Source organism: Chinchilla lanigera, unplaced genomic scaffold, assembly GCF_000276665.1.
Source record: "Chinchilla lanigera isolate Chin_1 unplaced genomic scaffold, ChiLan1.0 scaffold00024, whole genome shotgun sequence".
Taxonomy (NCBI): Eukaryota; Metazoa; Chordata; class Mammalia; order Rodentia; family Chinchillidae; genus Chinchilla; species Chinchilla lanigera.
In genome coordinates this window covers 26644509-26671179 of record NW_004955425.1, presented here as the reverse complement: position 1 = coordinate 26671179, position 26671 = coordinate 26644509, and the positions used below count along the sequence as shown (strand labels likewise).

The 26671-nt window shown below is 42.8% G+C and overlaps 1 long non-coding RNA gene across 2 annotated transcripts; it reads left to right on the top strand.

Annotated features, from left to right (window-relative positions):
* Positions 1-7310: 7310 nt before the first annotated feature.
* LOC102004950 lies at positions 7311-25665 on the top strand. Of its 2 annotated transcripts, XR_261175.1 has the most exons (5): positions 7311-7612; positions 10360-10467; positions 13274-13421; positions 24087-24270; positions 25347-25665. It is a non-coding gene; the product is annotated as an uncharacterized LOC102004950 (long non-coding RNA). The 2 variants fall into 2 exon arrangements; XR_261176.1 differs by lacking the exon at positions 13274-13421.
* Positions 25666-26671: the final 1006 nt, after the last annotated feature.

Below are 26671 nucleotides of genomic sequence, written 5' to 3'. Positions count from 1 at the left end.
CTAGGACGTGTTCAATACCTGGAAGCTTTAGGACTGAGCTGCTGGACTTATGCATACAGGGTAAAAAAAGTGAGGAACTCCTTTCTTTGCAGTTCAATCATTCTTGCTCTGTCTCATTACATAGATATGTTGGCATCGCAATACTTAGGCATGGCAGCAATTAGGGAATAAGATGATCTCTATGAAGGCTCTGAGTGTGGGACTCATCCTGGGAACTGGAAATTTTAATCGGGAAGTATGAGGGGCCAGAGAGCAGCAAAGGCCAGGATTTGAGCCTGAGATTTGAGTCATGGAAGCCACAGAGAACTGGAGCCCCTCAAAGAGCTGATTGGTACCTCTTTGGAATTAGGCCACTTCCTCCAAGCAGGACTGAGCCTGACTCCACAGAAGAAGTGTTGGGGTGACCATGATTACTGTGGTAAGAATGAAGATGTTGGCTAGTGACTATCTCCTAGGGTTAAATAAGAGTATTTACATATGTAAAATGCTTGGCAGAGCATCTATTCATGTAAAACACTGCAAAAATGGTAGGTCAGGTAATAATGACAATGAAAATGATAAAGATGATAGTGATTCTTAGTTTATAAGTCAGGATTGATAGTGAAAAGAGATGTTTCTTTTTTCAACTTCGAACACCTTCTCTATTTCTTCTCTTCATTTAACTTTTCTCTCTAGATTCTTTCCCAAACCTTTGGTTTTCCTGCAGGTGCTATTCTAGCTGCATAGATGCAGCCCAATGCATGTTTCTTCTCTTCTCACACTGCCTCCAAAGCCTGGGTGTGCATCCCATCTCTGAGGCAGACGGTGCCATCAACCTAACCAGGGACATCTGAGAGGAGACACTCACTGAAGGCCAAACTCTTCTTCTATTTGATTTGTGAGAGAAAACAGGTTTGCTATCAAAGGGTCATGAGAAGGACTGATTGCCAAGTAGCTATGTATCGTTTCCTGTCAGGATGGCAAATACCATATAATGCATAGCCTTTTAGGCAGCAGGGTTATTGAACAGAAGAACAATTTAGAAGGGCTGAATTTTGAGACTCTTACCTGATATTCTTTAATGGAAAGTGTTTAATGTCTATTTACCGGAAATGATCTGCTGCAGTGCTATGGTTCAGTTGAACCACACTGATGAAAATATGCTGGTAGTAAATGAGCATTATACTCTGGTTGTTCTGTTTTCTGTCTTACAATGTGCAGTCTTGCCTGTGTTCTTTGTGAGAGGAAGGGGGCGGGATATCTTGGAAGCAATTCATATTGGAATCAAATTGACTTAAGGAGTTAATGTGGGTCAATAAATATCCTCGAGCATGTTTATTTCATTCTGTGTTCAAGTACGGCAGTATTTACAGCTTGACTCAGATGGATTATAATTAAAAAAGGATGATTACCTCACTGGACATTGAATGTTTTCTTATGTTTTTACATATTAAACTTATGAAGGCTTCACCAACAAACACACAGTACAGTCACATCTCTTCAGAATTATTCAGGAATTAAATCCTCCAAAGTAAGAATTTTCCAGATATCTGAAATTTATTCCCTTTAAGAGAAACTACATATATCTTTTAATAGCCCAAATAAAATCTTTTCTTAGAAGGTATGACATTCCTCTGGCTCCCTAACCAGTGCCTCTCAACATAAGCTAAGTTTCTCTTGATAAGTCAGACGTTAGTGTCAAAAATTGTCAAAATGGTCCTGACCCAAGACTGGCCTAAGTGTTATCAAAGTCATCACTAGATGATTCTAGGAGGCAAAGCCTTTGAATTCTTGATTCTTATTTTTAGAATATTTCTGTCCTTCTTTGCTGTTGTTCCATTGATGTAACTTTTCACTACTATAAGTAGGATGACGTCTATACTTTCTCCTTGAACTTGTCGTCCTTATTTAATTTTGAACAGAGACCCGATACCCAATCTTAGTGACCTTTTAAGTAATGGCAGAGTAAATAGTCCCAGAGTCACCTAATCTTAGGAGTAAAATATTTATATTTTAGCTCACTGAGTTCATGAGGCCTATTTTGGCTATTCTAATGGCCTTTGTGATTGTTTGGGTGTTTTAGTCAAGTGTTCCAGCTAGCAGGAGTTGCAAGGTATCTGAATAATAGGTAATTGAGATATAGTTGTATCCTTGAAAAAATAATCTATCCCTTTAAGTTGGTGTGCTTGTGTGTTCATTAGCTAGAAGAGAGTTGTGAGAGTCTGCGCTATCAGTCCAGCCCAATTTCATCTGTCCTTGCTTCCCCAAGGTAGTGCTTGGGTTTCCATCCACACAGTTAATGGGTTATTATACACAGCAGACCCCTGGAATTCACCAGAGATACATTCTAAAGTCTCAGTGAATCTCTAACATTGCAAATATTATTACAATGTAATGGTACCATTCATACAATGCAATAAAACTTGGTAAAAAAAATTTAAGTGCTCTTAATGACTCTATAAACATAGGATTTAAATTACTTATAAAGTTAGTTGGCTTTGTTTTTAGGGCTATCTCTTACAAAGAAACAAAACTGTTTTATTTCTCCAACATTCTTGCTTGGGGCATGACATAGGAAGCCAAAGTCCACTTTTGAGGTGGATGCCATCAGCTGTGACATGCAGTGGAGTGACTATTCCCACCACCAGGCTTCTGCTTTTGATGACTCAAGTTTATATCCAGCACGAACTACCAAATGTCACAGGCCAAGGATGGCCACCCCAGATGTCTACAGGTTCAGGCAAATGAGAGAAGTGACATGTTCATTCACACTCCTTAAGCTTCTCCATTAGGACTCTTGTCTATTTCAAGCATGGCCTTCTATATTCCTGCAACGAGCACTCATTCCAAAGCCATTCATTTCCTCTTCTTTCTTGTCTCTCATGTCCAGTGGCTGCAACTTGATTTCTGAGTTTTCTTACTACTAAGGGGAGACCACGATAAGAGTGCTGGTCAATGAGACATAGGCAGAGGTCCCAGGGAAGGGCTATGTTTTGTTCCTTCCCTTCTTACTGCCTGCACCATGTGCAAGAGGCTTTTCGACCATAAACATAAAAATCACCAAAAGATAAAACAGTAAGACAGAAGGAGCCCGTGTCTCTGACAGTTTTGTGGAGCTTCTAACTTTCTTAAGGAAACCAATGTTTTGGAATTTTCTATTACATGCAGCTGCAAGTACTAGTGACCACTGTGAGCACAAGTGGTCACAGTTCTTCCCATGAATTATTTCATAGTGGAACATTAAACTAGATTCTTTCACTCTGACATTTTTCCCCTGTTAAACACACATAGACTTTCCATTAGAAATATCTAACCCATCCCAAGTTTTTTTCCGATAGACAAATAACCTTGGTCTATTTATCTTTCCCATATTTTGAGAAGAAAAACCATAACTTAAAAAAATACAGGGGAAGATGATAAATGCTAGCTGACCCTCTACCTCCGCATTGGAGAGAAAGCAGAAAATGAAGAGAACTGTGGAAATCTGGGGGCTTCACACCCTATCCAAACAGATCTTTGGAACAGGATTCTGGGTCCAATAGTGTCTGTGTTTTCTAAGAAAAGAAACATTTGATTCTTCAAGAGAAGCTGGAAATGTAGATATATCCTATTTTTACAAATTTCTTGGCAACCAATTTAAGCATCTTTTAAACATTCTACGAACCACCACCATGCAGAATTACTAAAAGGTGTATGCCTAGATGACCAGGCTTGTGTAGGTTTGTGTTTCTTACTGTGGTCCAGGGGAAGCTCAATGAAACTGTACACCTAAGAACAAGAAGTCTACCACACTAACTTACACTACCATATTTCACCTACAAAATCTCAGCTCCACAAGTCAGCTGTAGGCAGCCTACAACAAAGAAACAGCTTGTATTTTTTTTTTTTTTTTTTACATTCCTTAGAACACCTTTCTGTGGATGGCTACAGAGCAGACTCCCTGTCTGTTGGGTCTTTGTAGGATATTTGCATCAATATCTCATATTCTGGTGCCCAAAATGATGTGTACTTATAGAACATTAACAGAGGGCACAACACTATGAGAAACACAAAATTAGTGTGGGAGAAACAAAACAAAACAAAACAACACAAGAACAGTATAGATGACACTACTGCAAACCCCCACATTCAAACGAAAGAGACTTTGTTCTCAAGACCTAGCAACCTGGTAAAACAGCAACCATTCTCAATAAACACAGGGAAGTGAGCGTTGCACAAAGGATATGTGGATACCCTGAGGGAATGAGAAGCAGAGTGTTACTACTCTGGGAAGCCTTTGTGCAGGGTGTGAACCCTAAACTGGGTCTTGAGCAGGAGAACCCGCTGGCTGGCGATCCCAGCTACCCAAGCCCAGAGCCCTCAAGGAATGAAAAACCTTTATCCTATGTGAACATTGTGAACCTAGACTGTCTTTCCTGAGACACAGTGAAAAATCATCTCTGCACGGATTGTTTATTTGTATACGCACAGCATATTTTGTGACAGGTTAGGTGAAAATGGAAAATGTGAATGCTGAGAAGATGCCAGATATGTTTGTTAAACATTAAAGTGATTTCTATGATAATGAATGCATGCCTACCGAGCTGTGAAAATTTTGAGTAAGATGAATTACCAAGTACCTTGGTGCATTTAACAACCCTGGGATGTTATGAGGGCCGGGAAGTTAAATATAATGCTGTACATCGAACATCCAGCCAAGCGCCCGAAGAATGTGGAACGAAAGCTAAGGGAGCCACACATCTTTAGAAAAATCTCCAAACTTGACCAACAACATGTGCATGCTTGATTCCTCAAGTTTCAGCAGGCCAAGAGCCAAATTTTCTGAATTCATTTCATACCTGTGATAGCTTCCAAAACTAATACCTCTTGCTTTTGTTTTGGTACACAGTAGTCATGGATTATATCATGACTAGAATGATAAGATGAAGTGAAAGCCAGAAATGGACAGGGCAGCTGTTGAATTCACAAGTAGGGTCCAGCTAACCTCAGAGGTGCTAGTTCAAAAAAATGAGTACTTAGAATGAAAACTTAGGGGAATGCAAATGAGGTTTGAGTAGGTGCTCTGCTGGATTTTCCATGCTATGAGCTGCATGGGAGCCCAAAGAAATGTGAATGGTGTACGTGTTTTCCCCAAGAACCCTAAAACATGGGCACTTCAAATGAAATGGATTTGCAAAGGAGATGGACATCTAGTTTCAGGTTCTGGCTTCATTACATTATGCATTAGCTGTATGATCTTGGGCAAATTTCTCAACCTCATTGAACTTTAGTGTCCTTATTCATAGGACGGGGCTGGAACATCTTTTTTTTTGTCTTTTTGAGGCAGGGTTGGAACATCTTAATCCAGAGTGTTACTGCAGAGTTCAGCGAGACAACACAGGAAGAGAGCTCAGTACAATATCTCAGTGGTGATGGCAACTTGGCATTACGGAAAAGACTGAAGTACTTCCTACACAATGGCTTTATTATCCAGGCAGATGGTGCAGGGGAGGAAAGTTTCCTTGTCACCCTTAGGTCTCCTGGACAGGCCTGAACACAGAACTAACAAATACAGATTAACAAGAGAACATATGCAAATATATTTAGTAAAAGTGTTATGCAATACAGATCCTTCAGAAACAACAACCAAAAAACCAAGTGAGTGCTGTCTACATTCAGTGATGAGTGGACAACCACACAGAAATGTCACTGCAATAAAAGGGTTTAAAATAATGCTGATAGGCCGAGGGGAAAACCCAGTAGGTGTCTGTCCAGATTCTCCTCGGCCTCTCTGTGTGACACTCCTGTGCCTTGGGTGTGGGGTCTTGGTGAGTATAGAACCAGGTTTGGCCTGGTGTGGCTTTGTATGTTTGGGGCCTAGAACTGTGTCTGCCCTTGGATTAAATACATTACTGGATGGCTTTCCTGGGAATTTAGTGTAGAACTGGAAAGGGACATCATCAGAGCCCTGGATCCAGGGGCCTAACAGGGTAGAGCTGAGCGTGATCATAAAGGTCATGCAGTCCACGAAGTTATGGAAGAAGAAACCGACTTGCCTCTACAGGTGCTCTGACCCTCAGGTGGTTGCTAATAGGAGTAGCACCTGGGAAGGGTTGGCTAGTGTTACTCATCTTTTAGAACAGTTCTTCTCTCCTCCACCCTCCACCCTCCCTCACTGGCTAGCATTTCTTTGCCACTGCTGGCTAAGGCAGCCCAATGGACGCAGAGCAGATGGGTTAGAGCCCAGGCTTCCTGCAAGAGGCACACTGTCTCCAGGGGCAGGTGGCTACCATCTAGCCTGGGATGGTTTTGATACAATTTTGCCTAAAGAAGAAAGAATGAGCAAAGATGATTTTCTTAGGATGCTGCTAATAATACTGAAACCAGAATTTAACAAACAAACAAACAAAGTAATTCCTCTTTAAGAAGTGGAAGAAAAATGAGTAAACAAGTCATTTCCTTTGGGAAGCACATGAAACTAGTCGTTGTATTTGAATCTATGCCTCTTGAGCTACCCTGTGCTTTCTAGAAAACAATTACATCAGAAAATTTCATTAATTTTATGTCTTTGGGTAATTTGCTGATTCTAATTGTCTTTGAGAGCTGGTGACTGCAGAGACTTTGTTGATAAGCTCACAAATGAAAATAGCATTTTCCCAGGGTGATGAAATGTGATTGAATTATTACTCCAATTTTTAATAACTCCAGAATGTTCGCACTTTGGGAGTGCAGCTACTGATACAGGTTGCAAGATGGAAATCACACAAGAACGAAGGAAGCACCAGGGTATTGACAAGAGAGGCCCATCGCATCTGCACAGAAATAACAACAAAAATAACAAGAATACCAGCTTCTGTCGGCCAAAAGCCAGATAGCATTTCACAGTTTTTGTGTGTTAACTCTCGGAGGTCTCATGACAGTGCTATGAGGAAGGTGCTGCTGTTATCTCCAGTTTGGAAATGTGGAAGCCAAGACACAGAGGTGGACAAACTTGTCTGCATTCACACAGCCAGTGCACAGGGGAGCTAACCAGGGAGGAACTTCTGCCCCTCTGCTTGCAGTGCTTACAAATTGGATTCAACTGTCTCGAGCTGAGCTTTCATCCTTCCCAACACACATCAAATTGAGCCACACAGCCACCATTTTCATAAATCAAAACCATTGACTATTAGCAGTTTTATGTAGTTCAACCTGAGAGCCCAGGCGTTATTTCTTATTAGGACAATCAACATTTTGTTTCTCTGGTCATTGCCACCTGTTGAAGTACAAGGGAATGACCAAGAAGATTCTATCGGGATGGGTCTCAGGATTCTTGCCTAGAATGTTAGGACAGAGGGCTGTCATGTCCAGAACTCCAGTAGCTCTACAGTAGCTTACAACTGAAACCTATCTAGGAGGTTTCTTTGTTTCTTATCCATAACCAAGAAAATCACAAAGTGTAAAGTTTTGTGATTTCCACGACTGAATAACTCATGCTAGATGAGTCAATTCATCTTCCTTTTACTTTGAGATAATTGGAACTAATCTGATCCCATATCTGCCATTCTTGAGAGACAAAAGGGATTTCATGTCATTTTACAACTGACATGAGTGATACAAGAAGCCAGAAATGGCCAATGACCCTTTAAATCCAAGGCCTTTGACTCTTCAGCCAGTAAGTATACAATTCTCTTGCCCTTTTACCTGCAATCCTTTCAATTTCATCTTTGCTGCCTTTAAAGGGATATCTGTATGACAAGAAAGTACAGGGGCAAGGGGTGTGTCTTTTTATTGCTATCAAGACCATTGTAAAGTGAGATAGCAGAGGCATAGGCAAAAGAACTGGAAGTTTATATAGAACAGTAAACAGTGATTATTACATCTAAAGGAGGCTTATGCAGGAAAAGTAGGGAGTCAAAGGCAGTGTCCAAGTCTTTATTATGAACTCACTCTGAAATTTGTAATTGTTTCTATGCAAAGTTTCCCATTTGGAATTGGCATCCACTTGTATTTCCCTTCAGTTCATGGGATGCACTGGGAATTAAGAGAAGACAACAGCAGTACTGTGCTTGCCTCCCAAATGTAGTCATTGTTGGTCGCAAGTCCTTTAAATGAGTTAAAGAAAACCAAAGCAAATTTCTAAGATGGAAATGATTGTCTCAATTGCTTACGGGCGTTGCTTTGCTGGTAATTGATGACTACTCTGTCTAGGAATATAGAGATTGTGTATTTCAGTGGTAATATGAGGAATGTTCTTTGATCAGACGTGATTTAATTATAGGCTCAAGGACTTTAGAATAGGAAGGAGAGTCTTTCAATATTATTCCACTGAAACTGTGTTAGTAACCACGTCGTATTCAAAACACAACTGGTTCCCAGAGGGATGTTTTATTTCTGGTGGTCGGTGGGGGTGGGAAATTATGGTAAAAAATCCCCTGGAATTTACTTGTTTAAATTTATTTTCAACCAATCAGAGTCCAATAGGTTGAGAGGCTTTAAGCTTGGAACAATAGGGCTAAGTTTCCTGAGAGTCTCCCTTTGCAGTGGGCCCCCACTGTACCCAAGACATGCTTTTGTCCTGGAGGTGGGCAATTTCAGTTTATTAAACCCCCTGGCTTTCCTGTCTGTTTATCCATTAGAAATCGTCTCTTAGGACTGAAGTGAGGTGGAAGATGTTGTCATGTGTTTTAGATCTGGGGGTGAATGAAGAGATAGATACCTGAGCAGGTTCAAGGTAGTCTGGACAATGACCAGCCATGTGCCTGATGGCCACAGCAGTTGGCAAGAAGGAAGCTCTAGAGTCTAGACCCTCTGAGCTGCACATAGGAGTGCAAAGCACTGTTCCTTCCAGTGAGGTAGGAAACCCCAGAGGGGATAATGAATCAAAGTACACAATGTTCAGGATCCTCCTAGCGGGTGCAGATCCTCTTCTCCAGCACACTCTTGAAAGCTTTTGTACGCTGTCTGGTACAAGTGAACTTCCAGGGAAGCTATTTAAGGTAACTGTCTGAGAAGATACGAATGAAGCCTGAGCAGGGCTCCACCCAGCTGGTCTTGGAGACAGTGGGAAGTGGTTATAAGCCTCAGAAATTTGGAAAACATTGTCTGACTTTCATCATGTTTTGAAATTTTTCCAGAATCAAGAAAATAGTTATGAGCTCTGATTTTATGTCTTGGAGAACTAGGAAAATGTAAATTGCAGTTTTATTGTGTCAAAGTCAGAACCCATTACAGTCACAGCATGAAGCCAGTTAGGCCTTGTACTAGTCAGGTTTCCTAATGCTGGGATTGAATATCTAATACCACAATTTAAAGGAGAAATAGTTCAATTTGGCTTCTGGCTTCAGGGGATTCAGTCCAGGGTCCCTTAGCTCCAAAGCAGAAAAAAACATTGGGAAGGGTGTAGGAGAGAAAAATTGCTTAGCTTATGGCAGCTAGGAAGCCAAACAAGGAAATAGTGGCAGAGAGAAAAGTTAGGGTCCATTTATGATACTGAAGGTCATACTTCTTTTTTTTTTTTTGGTCTTTTTGAGACAGGGTCTCACTATACAGTTCAGGCTGGCCTTGAGATCACTTTGTAGCCCAGGCTGGTCTCAAACTTGCAATGATCCTCCTAACTCAGCCTCCCAAGTCCTGGGATTACAGGTGTGTACCACCATGCCTGGCATAAGGTCACACTTCTTAAAGTACCTACCCACACTCAGGTATGTGCTTTACAATTCTCCAGGTGGCTCCCAAGTGAATCAAGTTGCCCAGTGGTGGTAAACCTTTTAGAGACAAGTGCCCAAACTGTAACCCAGAACCCACTTATTTATTGCAAAGTGCCAACATTGAAATAAAACCTGAATACTGAGGTTTTAGTTTAGAAAAAAATAACTCGTACATTAACATCTTTTGCCTCAAAAAAGGCCAAATAACACACATGCCATAGGTTCACTACCACTGAAGTTGCCAGTCCACTTTAACTGTCACAGGCCTCACTACCAGGCAACAAGATGAGAGGCATAGACAGCACTTGGTAATGAGAGACTGCTTCTGTGTCACTGGAATTCAGTTCCAAAGCTGAAATTTACAAGCATAAGTAGTGCTACTGATGTCAGGTACATTGTCTGAGATGCAAATACTTTTAAGAGAGCAGTGAGGGGAAGATTCCAGAACTTTCCATATTAGGGCAGACTACAGTTCCTCATGACAAGGCATTTGTCCCATAATTCTCAGTGGCTCTGCATGGCCTGTGGGAGAACTAGAACCTTGTAGTATCCCCAGGTGGCTGAGAAACCATCATGTCACCTTCATAACAACAACAGCTGCTTTTTTTAGGGCCCACTCTGTGTTTAATACTGTGGAACAGATTTGTGCACACTCTCTGGTTTATTTCTTATAGTACCTTATGGTGTAAACATTATGTTCTCTAATTTACAGATTGCCTAAGTGACTTTCTGCCTCATAAGAAGAAGCGGAGCCAAAAGGCAAACATGGGCAATGTGACCCCCTGAGCCGGAGTGTGGAAATCTTCCTGCACTGCGCTGGGTGAGAAGCCTTTGGGCGCTCTAAATTTGAGGCCATTCTGAGGATATTGTTAAGTCCTGAGTCTGTCAACCTGTGTGACAGTACAGGCTTGGGTCAGATGAGAGGGAGTCTCCTAAAACTCACGTACAAGGTAAAGGAGACCTTGCGGCTGCATTTCAGCAAAGCCCCAGCTGGCCCTGGTGTGCCTGTGTTCCTAGGTGTTCTCTGCTCGCTGCAGAGTGGGCTTCAGGGAGGTTGGCCTGCCGTGCACACCAGCCTGCAGAATGCAGAGCCCTGTTCTCTGAGACAAGGGGAAGTGTCTGTGACCGTCTCCTGTTCAAGCTTTGCACCTCCCTGCAAGATCTGTGTTTTCCCAGCCTGTGATCACTCACCCAGGCCAAAGTGGTTCTTGTAAGATCCTGAGTGTTGCCAATAAGATAAGGAACTGCTATCAGATTTCACCCATGAAAGTTCTTCCTCCCTTTTTGCACTCTAGGATTGATGTATCTTGACCTTCAAGATAGGGAGACGAAGAGATCATGAGGAGGGAAATTTATAGGCCTACTTCCCAGGGCAATTTCTAATGTGTAGCCGTAAATATTTTCAAGAAGGATAAAAGTGGTTACTCTAACTGCCCAGCACATACCACAAGGGCCCTGGAAGCAGAGAGGTGGGGCCTGCCAGGGAGTGTGAGCAGACCAACCCCACTGGGCAGCAGAGACAGCCGAGAGCTTCCTATGTGTCCCAAGAGGGAGGAGGGAAAGGGGGCGTGTGGCTGTTGAAGGTGCACCCCCCAATTTGTTCTTGATCTCCCCAGACATGCATGCTCTTTGCCAGCCTGGATCTATGACATCAATTTCCATTTCTCCCCATCCCCCAAGCAGTGAGCAACAAAAGAAAGACATTCTAAGAGCCCATGAAATGTTTTTATTGAGACCCTGTTCTCCAGAGAGAGATTGAGGAAGCGATTTAAGCAACATTATTATAAAATAAAAAGTACCTTCCTCCTCCCTGACAGGAAATGTGAGAAAGAGAGACAAGCTCATAAAAAAACACTAAAAAAGTTTTCCAAAACACTGGAACAAAGAAGAGACATTAAATCATTAGGTACAAAAGAAGCAAGCACAGCAGGAGACTCAAAAAGGATTTTTTAAAAAAACTGTATATACGCTTGCCTTCCTTAGAGATTATGCATCGTATTTCAAATATGCTAATTACAAAGATTCATCAAGCTGTGTGGACTAGCTGGGAAGGAATCCTTTATATATAACATGATAGTTTCTGAGCTCTCCTGACTTCTTACACTGACAGAGTTAGGGGTATATTTGGCAATGCTACTACAAAATTTTCAGGTGCTTCATATTTGGTTTGTATAACACTTGAATGATACATCATACTTTGATGGCATCTAAATACATCTGCTTATTAATGAAGCTAATTGGAACACAGACACAACATAATACAGTTACACTTCCAGATTAATTTGCCACCCCCTACCCTCACTGGACTGAATATTCTGCTGAAATCATGACAAGGCAATGCTGATCTGCGGCTTAGGGAACTTTTATTTTCCCCCATTCGGTTTGGCTTTGACATGGGTCATTGATGTCTAACCTTTCAGTAGGTCTCCTAAGCATTTCAACACTGAAGGATTCAGTGAATTTTTTTACATGGGATATCTACCTCGTATATTTTAATGTATAGCTGCTTGGAGATTCTGCCCTAGAATTGGTTGAGACAGGCATAAGTGCTTGAAATGTCAAGATACTTCAAAGCAAGCCTTTCATCGGAAGGGCCTTCTAATAAACATTTCTCCCACTGGGCTTGGTTTCCTTTGTGGGCTCTGGGAGCACTGCTTTTCTCCCTGTGGGTCATACAAGTCAAGAGTGCATGGGGGAGACAGGCCTCACCCGTCCCCTCTAAGTGCCCACCTGTGGGAAGTGGAAACTGCGTCAACTAGTTTCAAATGGGGTGGCCCATGAGTGGTGGTCAGGGGGTCAAGAAGTACACAGGTGGCCCCCTATTTGTGTGGTTGGGGATTAGCAGAGAAGGGGGAGAGAGGACGAGTGAGTGAGTTTGGGGGTGGGGTAGTGGGACAGTGTGGTAGAATAGGGGTTTCCTTTGTGGAAGGAAGTAAGTAGGAAAGGTAGACCTAGGATGTCATGTAGAGACATGGCAGGTCCGTGGATATAAGGTCTGGTCTTATTTCCTACTTTGAATCTCTGGAGGGGCCCAAACAAGCTCCCACAAAGCTTACCTGCAAATGTTTGGTGCTCTGGTGGCACCCACAGTATTTAGGTACAGAACACGCTTGGTGTGTGCATCCCCCCACATCTCAAAACCTGGGACAGAATAGGTGCAGAACCTGAGCAAGATTTAAATGGCTCACTTTTGCTCTTAAGAAGCTTTTAAGATGAATAAACCCCCATAAAAATCAAGGTAGCAAGCGGTATTATTTCTCAAGGCATGTTTGAGTCAGAAAGAGCCTGAATTTTAAAAATACAAAGTGCTGCCTTGCTTAATATATCCAGTCCTCTAACAAGCCGCCAAGCAGCTATTGTTCTCTCTTAAGCCCATGGACATATATCTTGCTGAGAGATGTGGGTCCAAAGTCAGGATACTGCCCGGGAAACTTGAGCCTACAGCCTGTGCAGGAGCCGCCACCTCTGTGTAATTCCTTCCAGAAGAATAGGAACCCAGGCTGGGGCAGCAGCAAGAGTTCCCCAAGGACACATTGCCACTTATTTTCAGTGTGATTATTTTCCACTACACACTGTGAGAGGGGCATTTTTTAATGCTATCTTTCTGTTCATATCCTTTCATTTAGTGTGCCCTGAGAGACGGTCAGAGTGTCCAGGCTCACTCTGCAGTAAGAACTCAGCAAGTCTGAAGGACAGAGCATGAAGCTTCCCAGACAGCCAGGGAGTTCTGCTGACAGGACTAAACTCCAGGCCTTTACCTAGCATCCCAGGCAGGTGTGTTTACTAAGCAAAAGGGAAGTGGGAATGTCTCCTTTGAGGATGGCTTCTCTTCCTCCTGTGGGCCAAAGACATTGCTTGTTTTCCTCCTTGATTATGTTGATTCCTAACAGTACAACTTCTGCACTGATCTCCAACTTTGCCAGATTCTAGGGCTCTGCTTGGATTTTGGGGTGACTTCCCTCAGGATCCTCTGTGATACTGCAAGCCAGGGACAAGTCCTCTGGCATGGTTGGTTTATCCTTTATGAAATGTGGTCTAAGATCAACATCTTTCCCCTTGGAGCTTTTCTCAGACTGTCCCTGAGGACAGGATGACAGAAAACAGCCACATATCTGGCCCCAATTTATAAGTGCAAAGCAGGCTCAGAACCTATTCATAGCAAAACAACGTTTTCCCACCAAAACGCATCTTAGATCCAATTCTGTATGAAGTGGCCTAGAGGTTGATCCATGAAGCTTCCAGTGTTGCTGAGGATGCTCCTATTTCTCTGGGTCAGGACAGTTCAGTACATTTTAGAAAATCCCTCAGTTGCATTAAAATCAAAGGTTCTGAATACTTCCAAGCATCGGACTCACCGGGGCTTCTTAAAAATGGCTTATTAGGCATCTATTGAAGAGCTTCTGAGTGAATATGTCTTAGGTAGGACCAAAAGTTTGTAGTTATAAATAATTCCCAGGGATACCCTCATCTTAGTCCATTCTGGCTGCTGAAACAAAGCAGCCATATATCAGTTGTCTTAGAAACAATAGTAGTTTATCATACCAGTAGTTCTGGAGGCTGGGGAGTCCAAGGTCAAGGTGCTATTTAGTGAGGGCCATCTCACAGACAGCTAGCTGCTCACAGGCAAAAGCACAAGAAATCTCTTTAGGAACTCTTTTATAAGGGTATGGAGCCCTCATGATCTAATCAGCTCCCAAAGGCCTCACTTCCTACTATCACAATCTTGGGAAGTGAGTTAGTACTTCAACATATAGATTTTAGGAAAAAATGTTAGCATAGCACACCCAAAATTAATGTCCTGCCTGTCATCTCAAAAGAAGAATTTATTAGGAAATAAGAGGTGGCAGAAGTAATTAGATACAAAGTCTTACTTGAGTAGGGTCAGTCCTTAATCCAATTTGACTGATATTCTTACAAGAATGGAAGAAGACATCTAAAAACAGAGACACAAGGAAGAGCACTGTCTTCGTTACTTTTCTGATTGCTGGGACAAAATACTTGACACCCACAAGGTAAAGGAGGAAAAGTTTATTTCAGCTCACAATTTGTAGAGGCTTCAGTCCATAATTATCTGGCTCCAAGGCAGGGTAGCATGGGAGAGGAGAAACAGTCCATGGCAGGGGAGGTAGGAAGCAGCAAGCAAGCAAGGCAAGCCTCCTTTTCCCTTTTGTCCCACCCAAGCTGCAAGCCTTTTGGGTAGGGCCACCTACACCCAGGGTGGGCCTTCCCATTTTTCAAATGCTAAACCAATCAGAGGACTAATTGAGCACCCTTAATCCCAGTATCACACACCCTATATCAAGCCAGCTCTGAAAAGTCCCACCTTTGATCACATGAGGCCTTGAGGCGACATTTAGGTACAGACTATATAAAGTATCATGTGACAACAGAAGCAGTGACAGGAATGATGAGTATATGAACTAAAGAATGCCTTTGACTTCTATTTGCAAGTTCTAAGAGAAAACTAAGAGAAAATAATGGAACAGGTCTTTTCCTGGTGACTTCAAAGAAAGCTGCACTGTAGCCTGGACTTCAGACTTCTACCCTCAGGCACAGTGTGAAAATAACTTCTTATTGTTTCAAGTCATCAGATTGTAAGAGTTTGTTCCTGCAGCCCTAGGAAATTAACACACCAGAGATGCTGATATTGGTGACCTTAGAATCACTTTGAGAATCACTGTTCAAAACCAATTAGCTCATCTCCTTCTTCCATCCCTAATTTCCCTTAGAACACCCATGATAACTTTTTTTCTGAAATAATTCCTACTTGCATCTGCCAGTGCCTGCTTAATTCCCTAAGAAGAATTTTCACCAGCTCCTGGTTTCTTAATACTTTCCTATTTCTAGTTCCTGATCTTTTTACCCCTCATTGCCCCGTAGGGCTCACTTGTGCTATGTTGTGGTCAGAGAGGATCTCCTGATGGAGAATTGTTACTTCAGTTGTCTAGAGTTTCTTGTACTCTAGCAAAGGCTGAAGACATGGGTAGCAGAACCATCACAAGAGCCGTCGGGGAACTGGAGGGATGGGGTGGAAGCGAAGGGATTTTGGCTCCAGGAAGACAAGCATTAAGAGGGATTTATCTGCCTTCAAATATATGAAGTGTTACTGTGCATTCTGCACAGACTGCCGCCATCCCGTCCCCTCCGAGAACAGCCCAAAGGAAGGTAGGCTTAGGGAGGAGAATTTTGTGTGGACAGAAGGAATTTCTGGTGGAAGGTTTTAAGTCACTGGAATGTCAAGGGAGAAGTTTAAGTAAGAGCAGTCACCTCTTCATTAAATTTGATTTAGACAAGGCCTTTTGAGGAGCCAGGTGAATGGATGAGGTAGACTTGGGAGATGCTTTCTGCTTTTTTTAGTTTATGAACTTGCAAAAGAAGAAAAAATGTCCAGTTGGGAAAAAATTAACTCTACGGAAGAAAGAAATCTTTCTCTGCTGATATGGTTGTGACCTCAGACAGAGAATCTGTCTGCATTTCTTCATTCATGTTTTTAACTGAATGCCTAGAAGATACCTGTTTGTGTTCAGCAGTTAGATTAGTAGATTTGATTTTTAATCCCTTTCGTGTCTTCTAGTCTTTAAAGTCTGATTTATCTATCTGGAGGATGACAAAAGCAGTGCATTCTTGTTTTCTATTACTATATCCAAATTATCACAAACATAGCAGCTTTAATTTTTTTTTTTTTTTTTTGTCTTTTTGAGACAGGGTTTTGCTATGCAGTTCAGGCTGGCCTTGAGCTCACTTTGTAGCCCAGGCTGGTCTCAAACTTGCAGTGATCCTCCTGCCTCAGCCTCCAAGTGCTGAGATTGCAGGCATGCGCCACCACACCCGGCTGTAGCAGCTTTAAACAGCACATATTTATTACATCATAGCTTGCATGAATCAGGAGCCTGGACATGACTCAACTGGATCCTACCCCAGGGTCTCAAAAGGCTGCCATCAGGGGATGAGTGACCGTTCTGGTGCTAGGGATCCTCTTTTAAGCTGCATGAGTCAGCAGTTTTCAGCTTCTTTTAGCTGAAAGGCTGAAGTCTCCACTTTGCTCGCTGGCTGCTGTGGGTAGTTCTCAACATCAGATGTCTGCCCTCTGCTTCTCAGGCCCTCACGCAGTGTGGTACTTACTTCTTCAAGATCAGCAGGAAAATCCCTCTGTGACATAAACACATTCTTTGCAACCTGCAGGCTTGTCGCGGGTCCCATCCGCACGGAAGCGCAAGGATTGTGCACAGGTGAGGCTCACGGATGCTTTTGCTCTTCCCAAAGGCCCATCTTCAGGTGAGGATGGAACCTAAGGGCTTAGACTGTATGTGGAACTTACCTCATTGCAGAAATGTAGCAACAGAATTGCAAAAGGGAATGCAGAAAGTATGAATGATCCTATTTCACACACTAGTTGTATTCCAGATCCTAACCATTAGAAATTAAGTTCTGTAATGTGGGAAGATATTGAAATCAGTGATTCTCTATTCCCTCTGTTTCTTTTCTGGCAATCTAGCATAGAAGGTAGAGCTTGGAGTCAGCCTGCCTAGGTTCACCTCTTCGCTTTGATATGAACTGTGTAATCTTGAGCAAGTTACTGAGCCCTTCTGTGCTGTTTTCCCCATTTAAAAGTGGCGAAAATCCTGGCTCTGGCCTTGTGAGTGGTGGTGAGCATGGGATGAGTTCATATATGTAAGTACATAGCTAGTACCAGCTTGGCTCAGCAGAGATGCACACTGTACTAGCTATTGCATATTTTGGTCAGGACATCAGGTATCCTGTGCCACCCACTTCTATGATACTTCCATGGGTGTTCTTTGGATTTCTTGGCTTGTAGCTACGGCTCTGCACCTTTCTCCTGTACTCAGGCGAGCGTTTCAGAATGTAAAGAAAACATGCTTTCTTCTGGGGGTAAGTTTGAAGAATGATTTTTAAAGAGTTATTTATAAATTTCAGTATTTGACACTGAATAACAATAGTGACAGGTGAGATTTATTGAGCATTTACTGTGAGTGTAGTTCTGCTCAGTGCTGTGACCTGATCCTTATAACATAACAGTTGATCCTCATAACACCCCCAAAGAAAGGTGCTATTATCTCTTTGACAGAGGAGGAATCTGAGGCTTAGCTACTTACCCAACCCAGCTCTCTAGTAGTGAAGCCCAAGAAGGAAATGAATGGCAGCATCTGGACTTCAGAACGATTCTCCCTACGCTGTACCATTTTCCCATTTTATTGCTGGCAGCTCATCTCTTGACTTACATGTTGTGACGCTGCAGTCAGGGAGTACTGATGTGAATGACACAAAAGGAGCAAGGTACTATGGGTTTGTGTTTTCTTGCTTAACAAGGTGGCCACAGCAAAGGCAGAGGAGGTAAACCACTCAAGATCCACACACCGGATGAGTGTTTGCCATGTGTCGGCCCTGGGCGGCGTTCCTCACTCATCACTGTCTCTTTCAACCCTCCTACAACGCCATGGAGGGCTGTTAGTGCCTTTTTTTTTGCAGACTCTGAAGTTGCTAATGAGAAGTTGACCCGAGTCAAACTTAAAGTCTCTCAGACGCTGCAACGTGCACTGTTCTCACTGCACAATGCTATCCAACATCGTGTGTCTTGGCGGGGAAGGAAAGAACCAAGGCGGCACAGTGCTCTCAGAAACGGTGGGGAGAGAAGTTCTGTGGGGCTCAGTGGAAGGGAAGCAGCAGGGGGCCCCATCAGCCCAGCCTGGGCTTGTTGCATTTCTGATGGATTTGACGCAAAGGGCTTTCTGGAGGCCCAATCCTTCCAGGTACTGTTGCAGTCACACTGGGCAAGTCACTCAACGCCTTCAGCATCAATTTCTGCATTTTCTCCAATAAACCTTGCCTTATTTAGAGAAGAAAGGGGAATAATTTTTGACAGCACTGGGTAGATGCTACAACAGTTTGCACTTTTCATTTAAATGGATCCCCTAAGTGTGGAAGTGGAGAGGAGAGAAGGAAGAAATGAGGTGCTGGTGGAGGAGGGACTCCGTGGACAAAGGGCAAAGTGGTATCTAGGAGCATTATCAATGAGTGGTTAAGAAAACAATCCAGTTCTGCAACCACAGAAGTGACTCTAGAATGCTATTTTACACTTTTTCCGGTTTGCTTCCAAAATGCAGAAAATAAGCAAATACATAGAAGACATACTGCTAAACGGGTGTGTTCTGAGGGCTTGATGGTGAACAGAGATGCACAGCTTCTAGATCAGCAACATTTCTTCTGCTGCTGCCCTGACTGCTCTTTCCTCTCTCGCTCATTGGTTTCTCCTGCTGCTGTTTCTGTTACTGCTGTTGTATCATTGCTATCAAAAAGAACGACATCTGCCAAAAGCACAGTCACTTCAGTGTAGATACTATTAAGAAAACTGTCCTTTTCAGAGTCTCGCCTTGGGTTACAACCTACCAGAGACTAAGGCTTGCTGTGACATCTCTGGATGCTCTGCCCCAGACACAGGGTGATGATGAAAGCAGCTCTGCATCTCAGGAATAACTGGGTGATGAGCTTCTCAGGTGTGTTGGAGATTGACAACAATGACACCGGGCATTACAGTGGGTCAAAGATTAGGTGCAAGTGTCCTTTCTTATATGTGTCATCAGGCTTTCAAGAAGCCTTGACAGTATACCTTAGAGACACAGATTCTGGACAGTATACCTTAGAGACACAGATTCTGGAGGCAGGTTTGGTACTTATGGCCTTAGGTGATTTAATCAGTCTTCCTTTGCCTCAAGTTCCCCCTCCTTAGGTGGAGGAGGAGAGTGATAGCCACACAGACTCCTGCAGTGATGCAATGACCAGCACACGTGAGGCTCCCAAGTCCTCAGAAACACTACTACCCCTATTATTTGGTGAACACTGAGATCCAGCAGAACTCAAACAGTCATACACATAGAAAACCTGAAGAACATAGTAAATCTGCACCCAGATTTGTGATACTATCTCCTGGATGTCTGTGCCTTCTTATTATCCTGAGAATTAACGATTCCCTCAGTTCAGGCTTTGCATCTGTCCCTGTTGTTCTTGAAGCACATATTACTGTAAAATTGTGTCCAGAAAAAGCATTTTTAGTGTGCCATGTTTTCCATCTCTTGGCATGAAGGACTTTAGGGAGAATTGTAGGACTGATATTGGGGAGGTCAGTTCCTTTAATGTCATGGCTTCACTGTGGAAAGGCCCCAACTAAGCAACTAAGAGTCACATCTGTCCATGTGAGCTGGAAATTACAAGGTTCTAACTCCTGTAGATCCCCACATGTTCCAAATATGATTCATAGCAGAAAACGAAGTTCAAAAGCTGATTCAGAAGAAACCATTAAGCATGTCCTGAAAGAAAACAGTTGATTTCATCTGTTTGGGAAAAGCATTTCAGCATAAAGGGGCCTCAAATGGAATGGTTGGCCTTTTACGAAAAGCCAGATTTTGCTGGAGTCAGAAGGAAATGCAGACAGGCAGGTTTGCCGATGGCCTGAGATAAGACCCAGGGAGCCGGGCAGGCAGCCTGAGTACAGAGTCTTGCGCTCATGCTAGGAGCTTATCAGCTAGGGAGAAAACTGGAAATGATTATCCCTGGCTTTCAGTTGAATGCAATGAACAAAGTTCAATTGCTTTCTTTCTCCCCAAAATGAGAGAGAAGGGCATTGCCCCAGCCTCATAGTTCCCTGCTTCCCCTGTTTGAGCAGGCACAGGACTGCCTACAAACTATGCCATCTAAGTTTCAAAGACTCACGTGGAGCCATGGTTTCCAGGGTCTGGGAGAACTCTCCAATAGGCTGTGTCCCCTCTGCAGTCCCAGCAGTTCATCCAGGATTTGCTGAACTCCACACTCATCAGACAGCTTTCTTATAGGGAAAACCTAGCCAAAGGATGTGTATTTTGGCAAGCTGCTTTCTCAAAGCAGCATAGTTAGGCTCCACAAACAGCTCAAGAAGCAAAAGTCACCCAGGAGCAGTGTGTTCAGTTATTAATCTTTTTTCTACTGCTACTCAATTGCTCTCTTTCTTTTTTGTTGAAACTTAAGCAATAATACTCCCTAAGAAATTTTCCATTTAGAAAAAGAAAATGTCAAAATGGTAGAAAAAGAATAAAACACAAAGGACTCACAGGAGGGACTGGGCAGACCCTGTTTGATATAGCATCCCATAGCTAACAGGGCCAAGCCATATCTGGAAAAGACACACTGCCAAGGCAGAGAGCAGCAAACAGCCATACTTCTGAGTGCTGTCTTGTTGATTTTATTCCAGCCTGTTCAACCCTGTCAGAAAGATGAAGAAAAAGAAATTAAAATGTAGCAATAATAATAATAAAAAAAAAGAAAATGCATCACCTAGAAATGTGTTCAGTTGTAACTGAATGCTCACCTTATTGGGGCTTTAACAAATAGAAATTCATTTTTCTCTTAGCATTATACATTTGGAAGGAGGTGTTTCCTGAATTTGGTCAGTGGCTTGGTCACGGTTGAGGTCTTTATGATTTTCTAGGCTTTTTCAACATGTTTGATACTTCCTGATCACAAGGTGCTTGATGAAGTTCTAGGTAATCAAATCTGCCTCCAAAGCACACAGGGATAAAAAAGGTAGCAGGAACTCATCCCTATTGTCAGCATAGCAAAAAATTTTCCATAATCTACCAGACTTCCACTTACATCTCACAGTGATAAATCTTGGTTTTTCCTAGCTGCAAGGGAGGCAGGGAAATGAGTATTTGGCTACTTAGTCTCTGCAATGGGAAATGACAAGGGTAAAAAGAGTGAACATTAAATAAAATCAACCAATAACATTTGCTAGCAAAAGGCAATGTAGAATCTAACTTAAATGAGATATAGTCCCTGCCCATGTGTCTCTTAGATTCACAGTACATAGATTTGAATACAATCTAGAAATCTTGATTTTAATAAAGCTCTCTGTTTAATTCTAATAATCATCCAGATTACAGAGCCCCTGGTCCACATAGGAGTCCTTTCATTCCCATGAAAATGGCATGAGGATTAGAGAGACAGTGGAATGCTGAATGCTGCCTTCTTCTAAAACAATTGACCCCCTAAACTCCCTCTAAAATAAGGGAAACTAGCCAGTGGTGTGGAAACACTCTCCCACAAGGTGATAATATTTGGGGCCTGGAGAAAGCTGTTAACCCTTTATAGGGCACCAGACAATAGTACCCCAATTTATTGTCATATGAACAGACAAAAAGCCTAGGGACCAAAGCCTTCCGTTCTGTAAAAATCGGAATAATGAACCAGGTACATAAGATGCTGAGGCAGGAGGACTATAAGTTCAAGGTCAACCCAGGTGATTTAGTGAGACCCTGTCTCAAAATAAAAAAGAAAGAAAGGCTGAGGATACAGTTTACTGGCAGAGGGTTTGCCTAGCATGCCTAAGGCACTGGGTTTAGTCCTCAGTACTGTAAAACACAGAACAAAACAAATCACAGCAATGAGTAAGAAGAATGCACCCTGAAGCCCTCTAAGACACCATGCAGAGTTGGAGACTGAGTGAGGTGTGGGGGGCACACAGCTGGATTGTTTCCACCTTTAGGAGGGGTGTCAGTCCTTTCCTCTTCTGGGCCACAACTGTGTCAACCGCAGATACTCATTTAGCATAAGAAGCTGGAGGCTGCTCTCAAATGTTCCCCCTTTCTCTTCTCTCCAGCAGAGGCAAAACTAAATCCTGAGCTGATTCTGTTCTTTGTCTCTGCTGGCAAGAGGAGCTTTGTCCCCAGGTACCTGAGCTCCAAGCTCACACCAAAAGAGACAGCTCAGGTGCTGCTAAGGCCTTTGCTTCAAACTTTACTGGAGTACCTTCTGAGAGATGCGGGAGCCCCATGTAAACTGGCTGGGAAGGATTTCAACTGTCATCCTGGATGAAGAATTCTGTGGGCTCAAAAGGGGAGCCCCCAGTTCCAAAGCCAGTTTTTTTCCCTATAAATTGATTTTCCCATATAAAGAGCAATCATTTATCAGGTAGGTACACACCTGTTTCATCCTCCCTATAGGTGGATGAATGAATTACTCCTTGCTGATTACTTACCAGTCAGGCATTAGACACGACCTGACATGCTCATTCTCTTATCTAACCCTCCAAGGGCTCACTATCATTCCCGTTTTGTTGATCCAGGGTCATGAAATGACCTGAATTCCCCAGAGACAGTAAACAGCAGGGAAGATTCAAACCCTGTTCTTTTCTGATATTTTCTTTCTTCATGCCTTTGAGCACAGATAACTGATCAGGTTAAGAAAAATATTTTAACAGCTATGTAGATTGCTGGCATCCTCATGGATGAGAACTTTTTGGTCCTATCTGCATCCAGTTTGTGCTGCTGTTCAATATTATTTGATCATAAATCTGCAGATGTCAGTTATTTTCCCACTGCTGAGTGCTATGGATGATGAGTGGCAGCCCATATACACTCACCACTGGGCTTTGAGAAGACATTAAGAGAAAAATACATCAAACTTATTTGCAAGACTGTTCTTATCTCAAGGTGCTTTGGGCTTACAGAAGGATTTCCTTTAAGTGGGAGTGGTGGCGGCAACCAGATCCCTTCCTACTTACCTGTCCTTGACTTGGCACCAATGAGAACTGAGAGTCAATACCCCGAGGCCTGAGGCCTGGGTCTCTCAAGAGCCTGAGATGGAATGGGGCTCTGAAATGTGTCCCAGTCATGGAGAGCTTCAAAACTCCCCCACAGAGCTGGATGCTGTGACACACACCTATAACCCCAACTACTTGGGAGACCAAGATAGGAATATTGCAAGTTCAAGGCCAGCCTGTGCAAGTTATCAGGACATTGTCTAAAAAAGGACTGGAGATATAGTTCAGTGGCAAAATGACCCTGGGTTCAATCCCCAGAACTGCAAAATCCCAAATCAAAATCAAATGTGACACAGCAGAGAGACCAACTTGTCTGTTGGCCAAGCAACATTCTGGCTTTAGAACTGAATCTTGTGTTTTGGGACCTCTCAGTCCTAAGTAAACCAGGAAGGACACTGTCATGTGTTAGGCAAGGACAAAAGCTTTTAGGTGAAAAGCTTTGTCTATGGGAAATATTCTATTTCCAAAATTTCTCATTTCGTAACACTGTAAAACTATGAGGTTCACCTACGGCAAGAAAACAATCCCATTCCCTTTCAATTCTAGCAAAACAAATGTATATCTCTGCTTTTGTGACCTGCGTTCCCTGTGCTTTGCACTTTGGTACAGGGCATGGCTATAATCCACACAGACTCAAGCATCAATAGGCTGTGTGGGTTTATCCCATGGCCCTGTTATTTGAGAAAAGATGTAGCTAATTGCATTGTGTTTCCTGCTGCCTTTTATGAAACAACTTGTAAGACTTGAGCAGAATCAAGACTCTTTGAAGTGTCCTGTGATTTAGATTCCAATCAATTTACAAGAGATGTGAGATAGATCTGAATGTACTCAAATTAATGTGTACCTTTCAGAAGCACCTCATCCCCTGCGAACATCCTGACTGGATTTCATGGAATCTCATTTGATGCTGATTTCTCACGGGCTCTGGAATCCAGCCATGGAAAGAGAGATGCAGTCATCCCTGCTAGCTGAGCATGTTTGGCAGCTTTAGCAGTAAACACCGAGGAGACTGGCCTTTGCTCTGACTTGTCTCAGGTATTGAATCCACCCGACCACAGTTTTCTGGTGGGCCCTGCACGCCTAGCCCAGAGTCGATGTCCTGAAAGTCCATGTAGTGCTAATCAACCTGCCGTTTTGGACCAGTGTGGCCAGCCTGTGAAAAATTCCACAAGTGGGAACATATGACATGGGACCCCATGGCCCTTCCTGTGCTGAGCCACACACTAGGACCAGCACAGACACGACCATCTTCACCTCCACAACGGATGTGAGCAGCAGAAAGTTTCCTTTTGTGTTTCAGATGAGGAAACAAGCATGGTGAGCAGAGGTAGGGAACAGAGCCAGTGACAGGGATGAATGAGCACAGGGTCTGATGTGCTGGTCGCCGGGCTACTGCAGCGGACTCCAAGAATGCTTCTTATTTTAAAAAGGGCAAGAGCAACTGCTAGAAACACAGAGCATTAAAAAAAATTAGGTAGGGAAAGATAATATTTAGATAGAAAAAGAAATTTAAGGTGTCAAGGGTAGGGCATAACAATTGTGCTTGGATTGAGTGCCTACTTCCAGATTTAAGCTCTGCTGACTTATTGCATGGCCTTCAGTGAGCCCAATTAGAAAAGAAGGGGCAGGAAGCAAACTCCCAGTTGTAGTTGCGCTGTCTTGGCATTTGTTTTGGTCGTCATCATTTCTTTGTTATTATTATTATTCTCATGGCATTTTGTCTGTGTTAAGGAGAGTTATAACACTAAGATTAACAGGATCTGTGGGAGGTGGGGAGCAATCGAGAGGAGGGCACATTACATTTCTTGCCAAATCATGACATATTTGTTTTCTTAAACATGTCTTTAAAAATAAAAAAGATTCTCAAGCCCCAAATTCTGCTAATTCTCATTCAAGAAATGTGGGAGCCTGGGCCGTGGTCGAGTTACGCTGAGTAATTTTTGCAGCTGGAGAATATGTTGCAATGGGAACCAATTAAACTCCCACTTCCAGGGCCAGGTTCCTTTCACATTTAGCAGCACCACCTGGAATTAAGACAAAATACACCAATCACAGGGCTACAGGGCAACCCTTGTGCTATCCACGTCTAATTTCTCTTTTTTCTTCTCTAGGCTTTCTCCTAGAAGCTGAACACATCCAGCACTGGGGCATTAACCAGCTCAAGACGAAGTCTGTCTCAATTTCCACCATCTCTAATTGTTACAGATTCTTTCTCTAGGTGAATCCACAATCTACCTTCCTCTAACAACACCTACAATTGACCCAGCCCTGCTTCTTTAGCAACAGGAAGTATCACCTCACCTTCTCCCACAAGAGGGAGATAGCGCCTAAACCCATCACTTTGGTTGTTAGTAATTTATTCCCTCTCAGAATTTGTTTTCTGGGTAAGAGTGCTCCAATCCTGAAGATAAAGTTTCAAGTTTCAATACTATGTTGGGAACAATGCAGTTACTGTGTGGACTGTTCTTTTGGACACAAACAACCAGCATTGCTTAATGGATTTGTGCAAACACGTTCTAATGGGCTGAAGTATGAGATTTGGTCATTTTAGCCCAAGGCCAGGCTGGCCACATTTCAGGCCTGCAACTGAATCACTCATTCAGAATTACTGTTATCACCTGGATTATTTGTTTTGTTTCTTGTATCTGCAATCTTTTACTTACTCGAATGCCAGTAGGGCCCATTGTCTTTGACTGTTCCTAGGTTCGGGATGGAATTTCAGTTTCCAGTCCAATGTCTTTGTCTAAAACCTGGAAATAGAGAGGTTCTCTATGGAGGGATCCAGAAGGGCACAGCTCCCTGGGGCTGAGACAAATTATGAGAGGATATTTGCTCTGGTTTTTAAAAAGGGGCATTCCCACTTCCCCACTAATAAAAACCTTGCTTTCAATAGCCACTTCCATTCTGCAATGGAGTTCAAAGTGTTTTACAGGCATAGTCCAATTAGCTCATTTTATTATTTTTGTTAAGTCTGAATGATGTACTATATTATTATCCCCATTTTACAGACAGGGACATGCAGGGAGCCTTGAGCATGGGAAGGAGCAGGAGGTGGGACTCTGACCCCATGCCCTTGTTATGGCTGGTCCTCACCCCAGCCATGCCTCACCCACCCTGCTCAATTTCACCCACTCTTCAAAGTTCACTTCATGGAGCCTTGGCTTTGTGGAGATTTTCTCTTCTTAATCACTTGTTGTGTGCCCTGCAACTCTTGATTTGATTCAGGTCTTTTGTTTTCTATATAGGTGTTTTGGGGCATTTTGTGTCATTAGAATTTATTGCAATTGTTTATGCTTTATCCTTCAAATATGGAACAGGAGTTCTTTAAGGCACAGGATATGTGGTCTAGTTCTTGTTTAGGCCATATAACTTTTGTATATGGTGGTACTGGGGGGGGCACATAGTATTTATTCCACAAAGTCTTAGATCTCTCCTT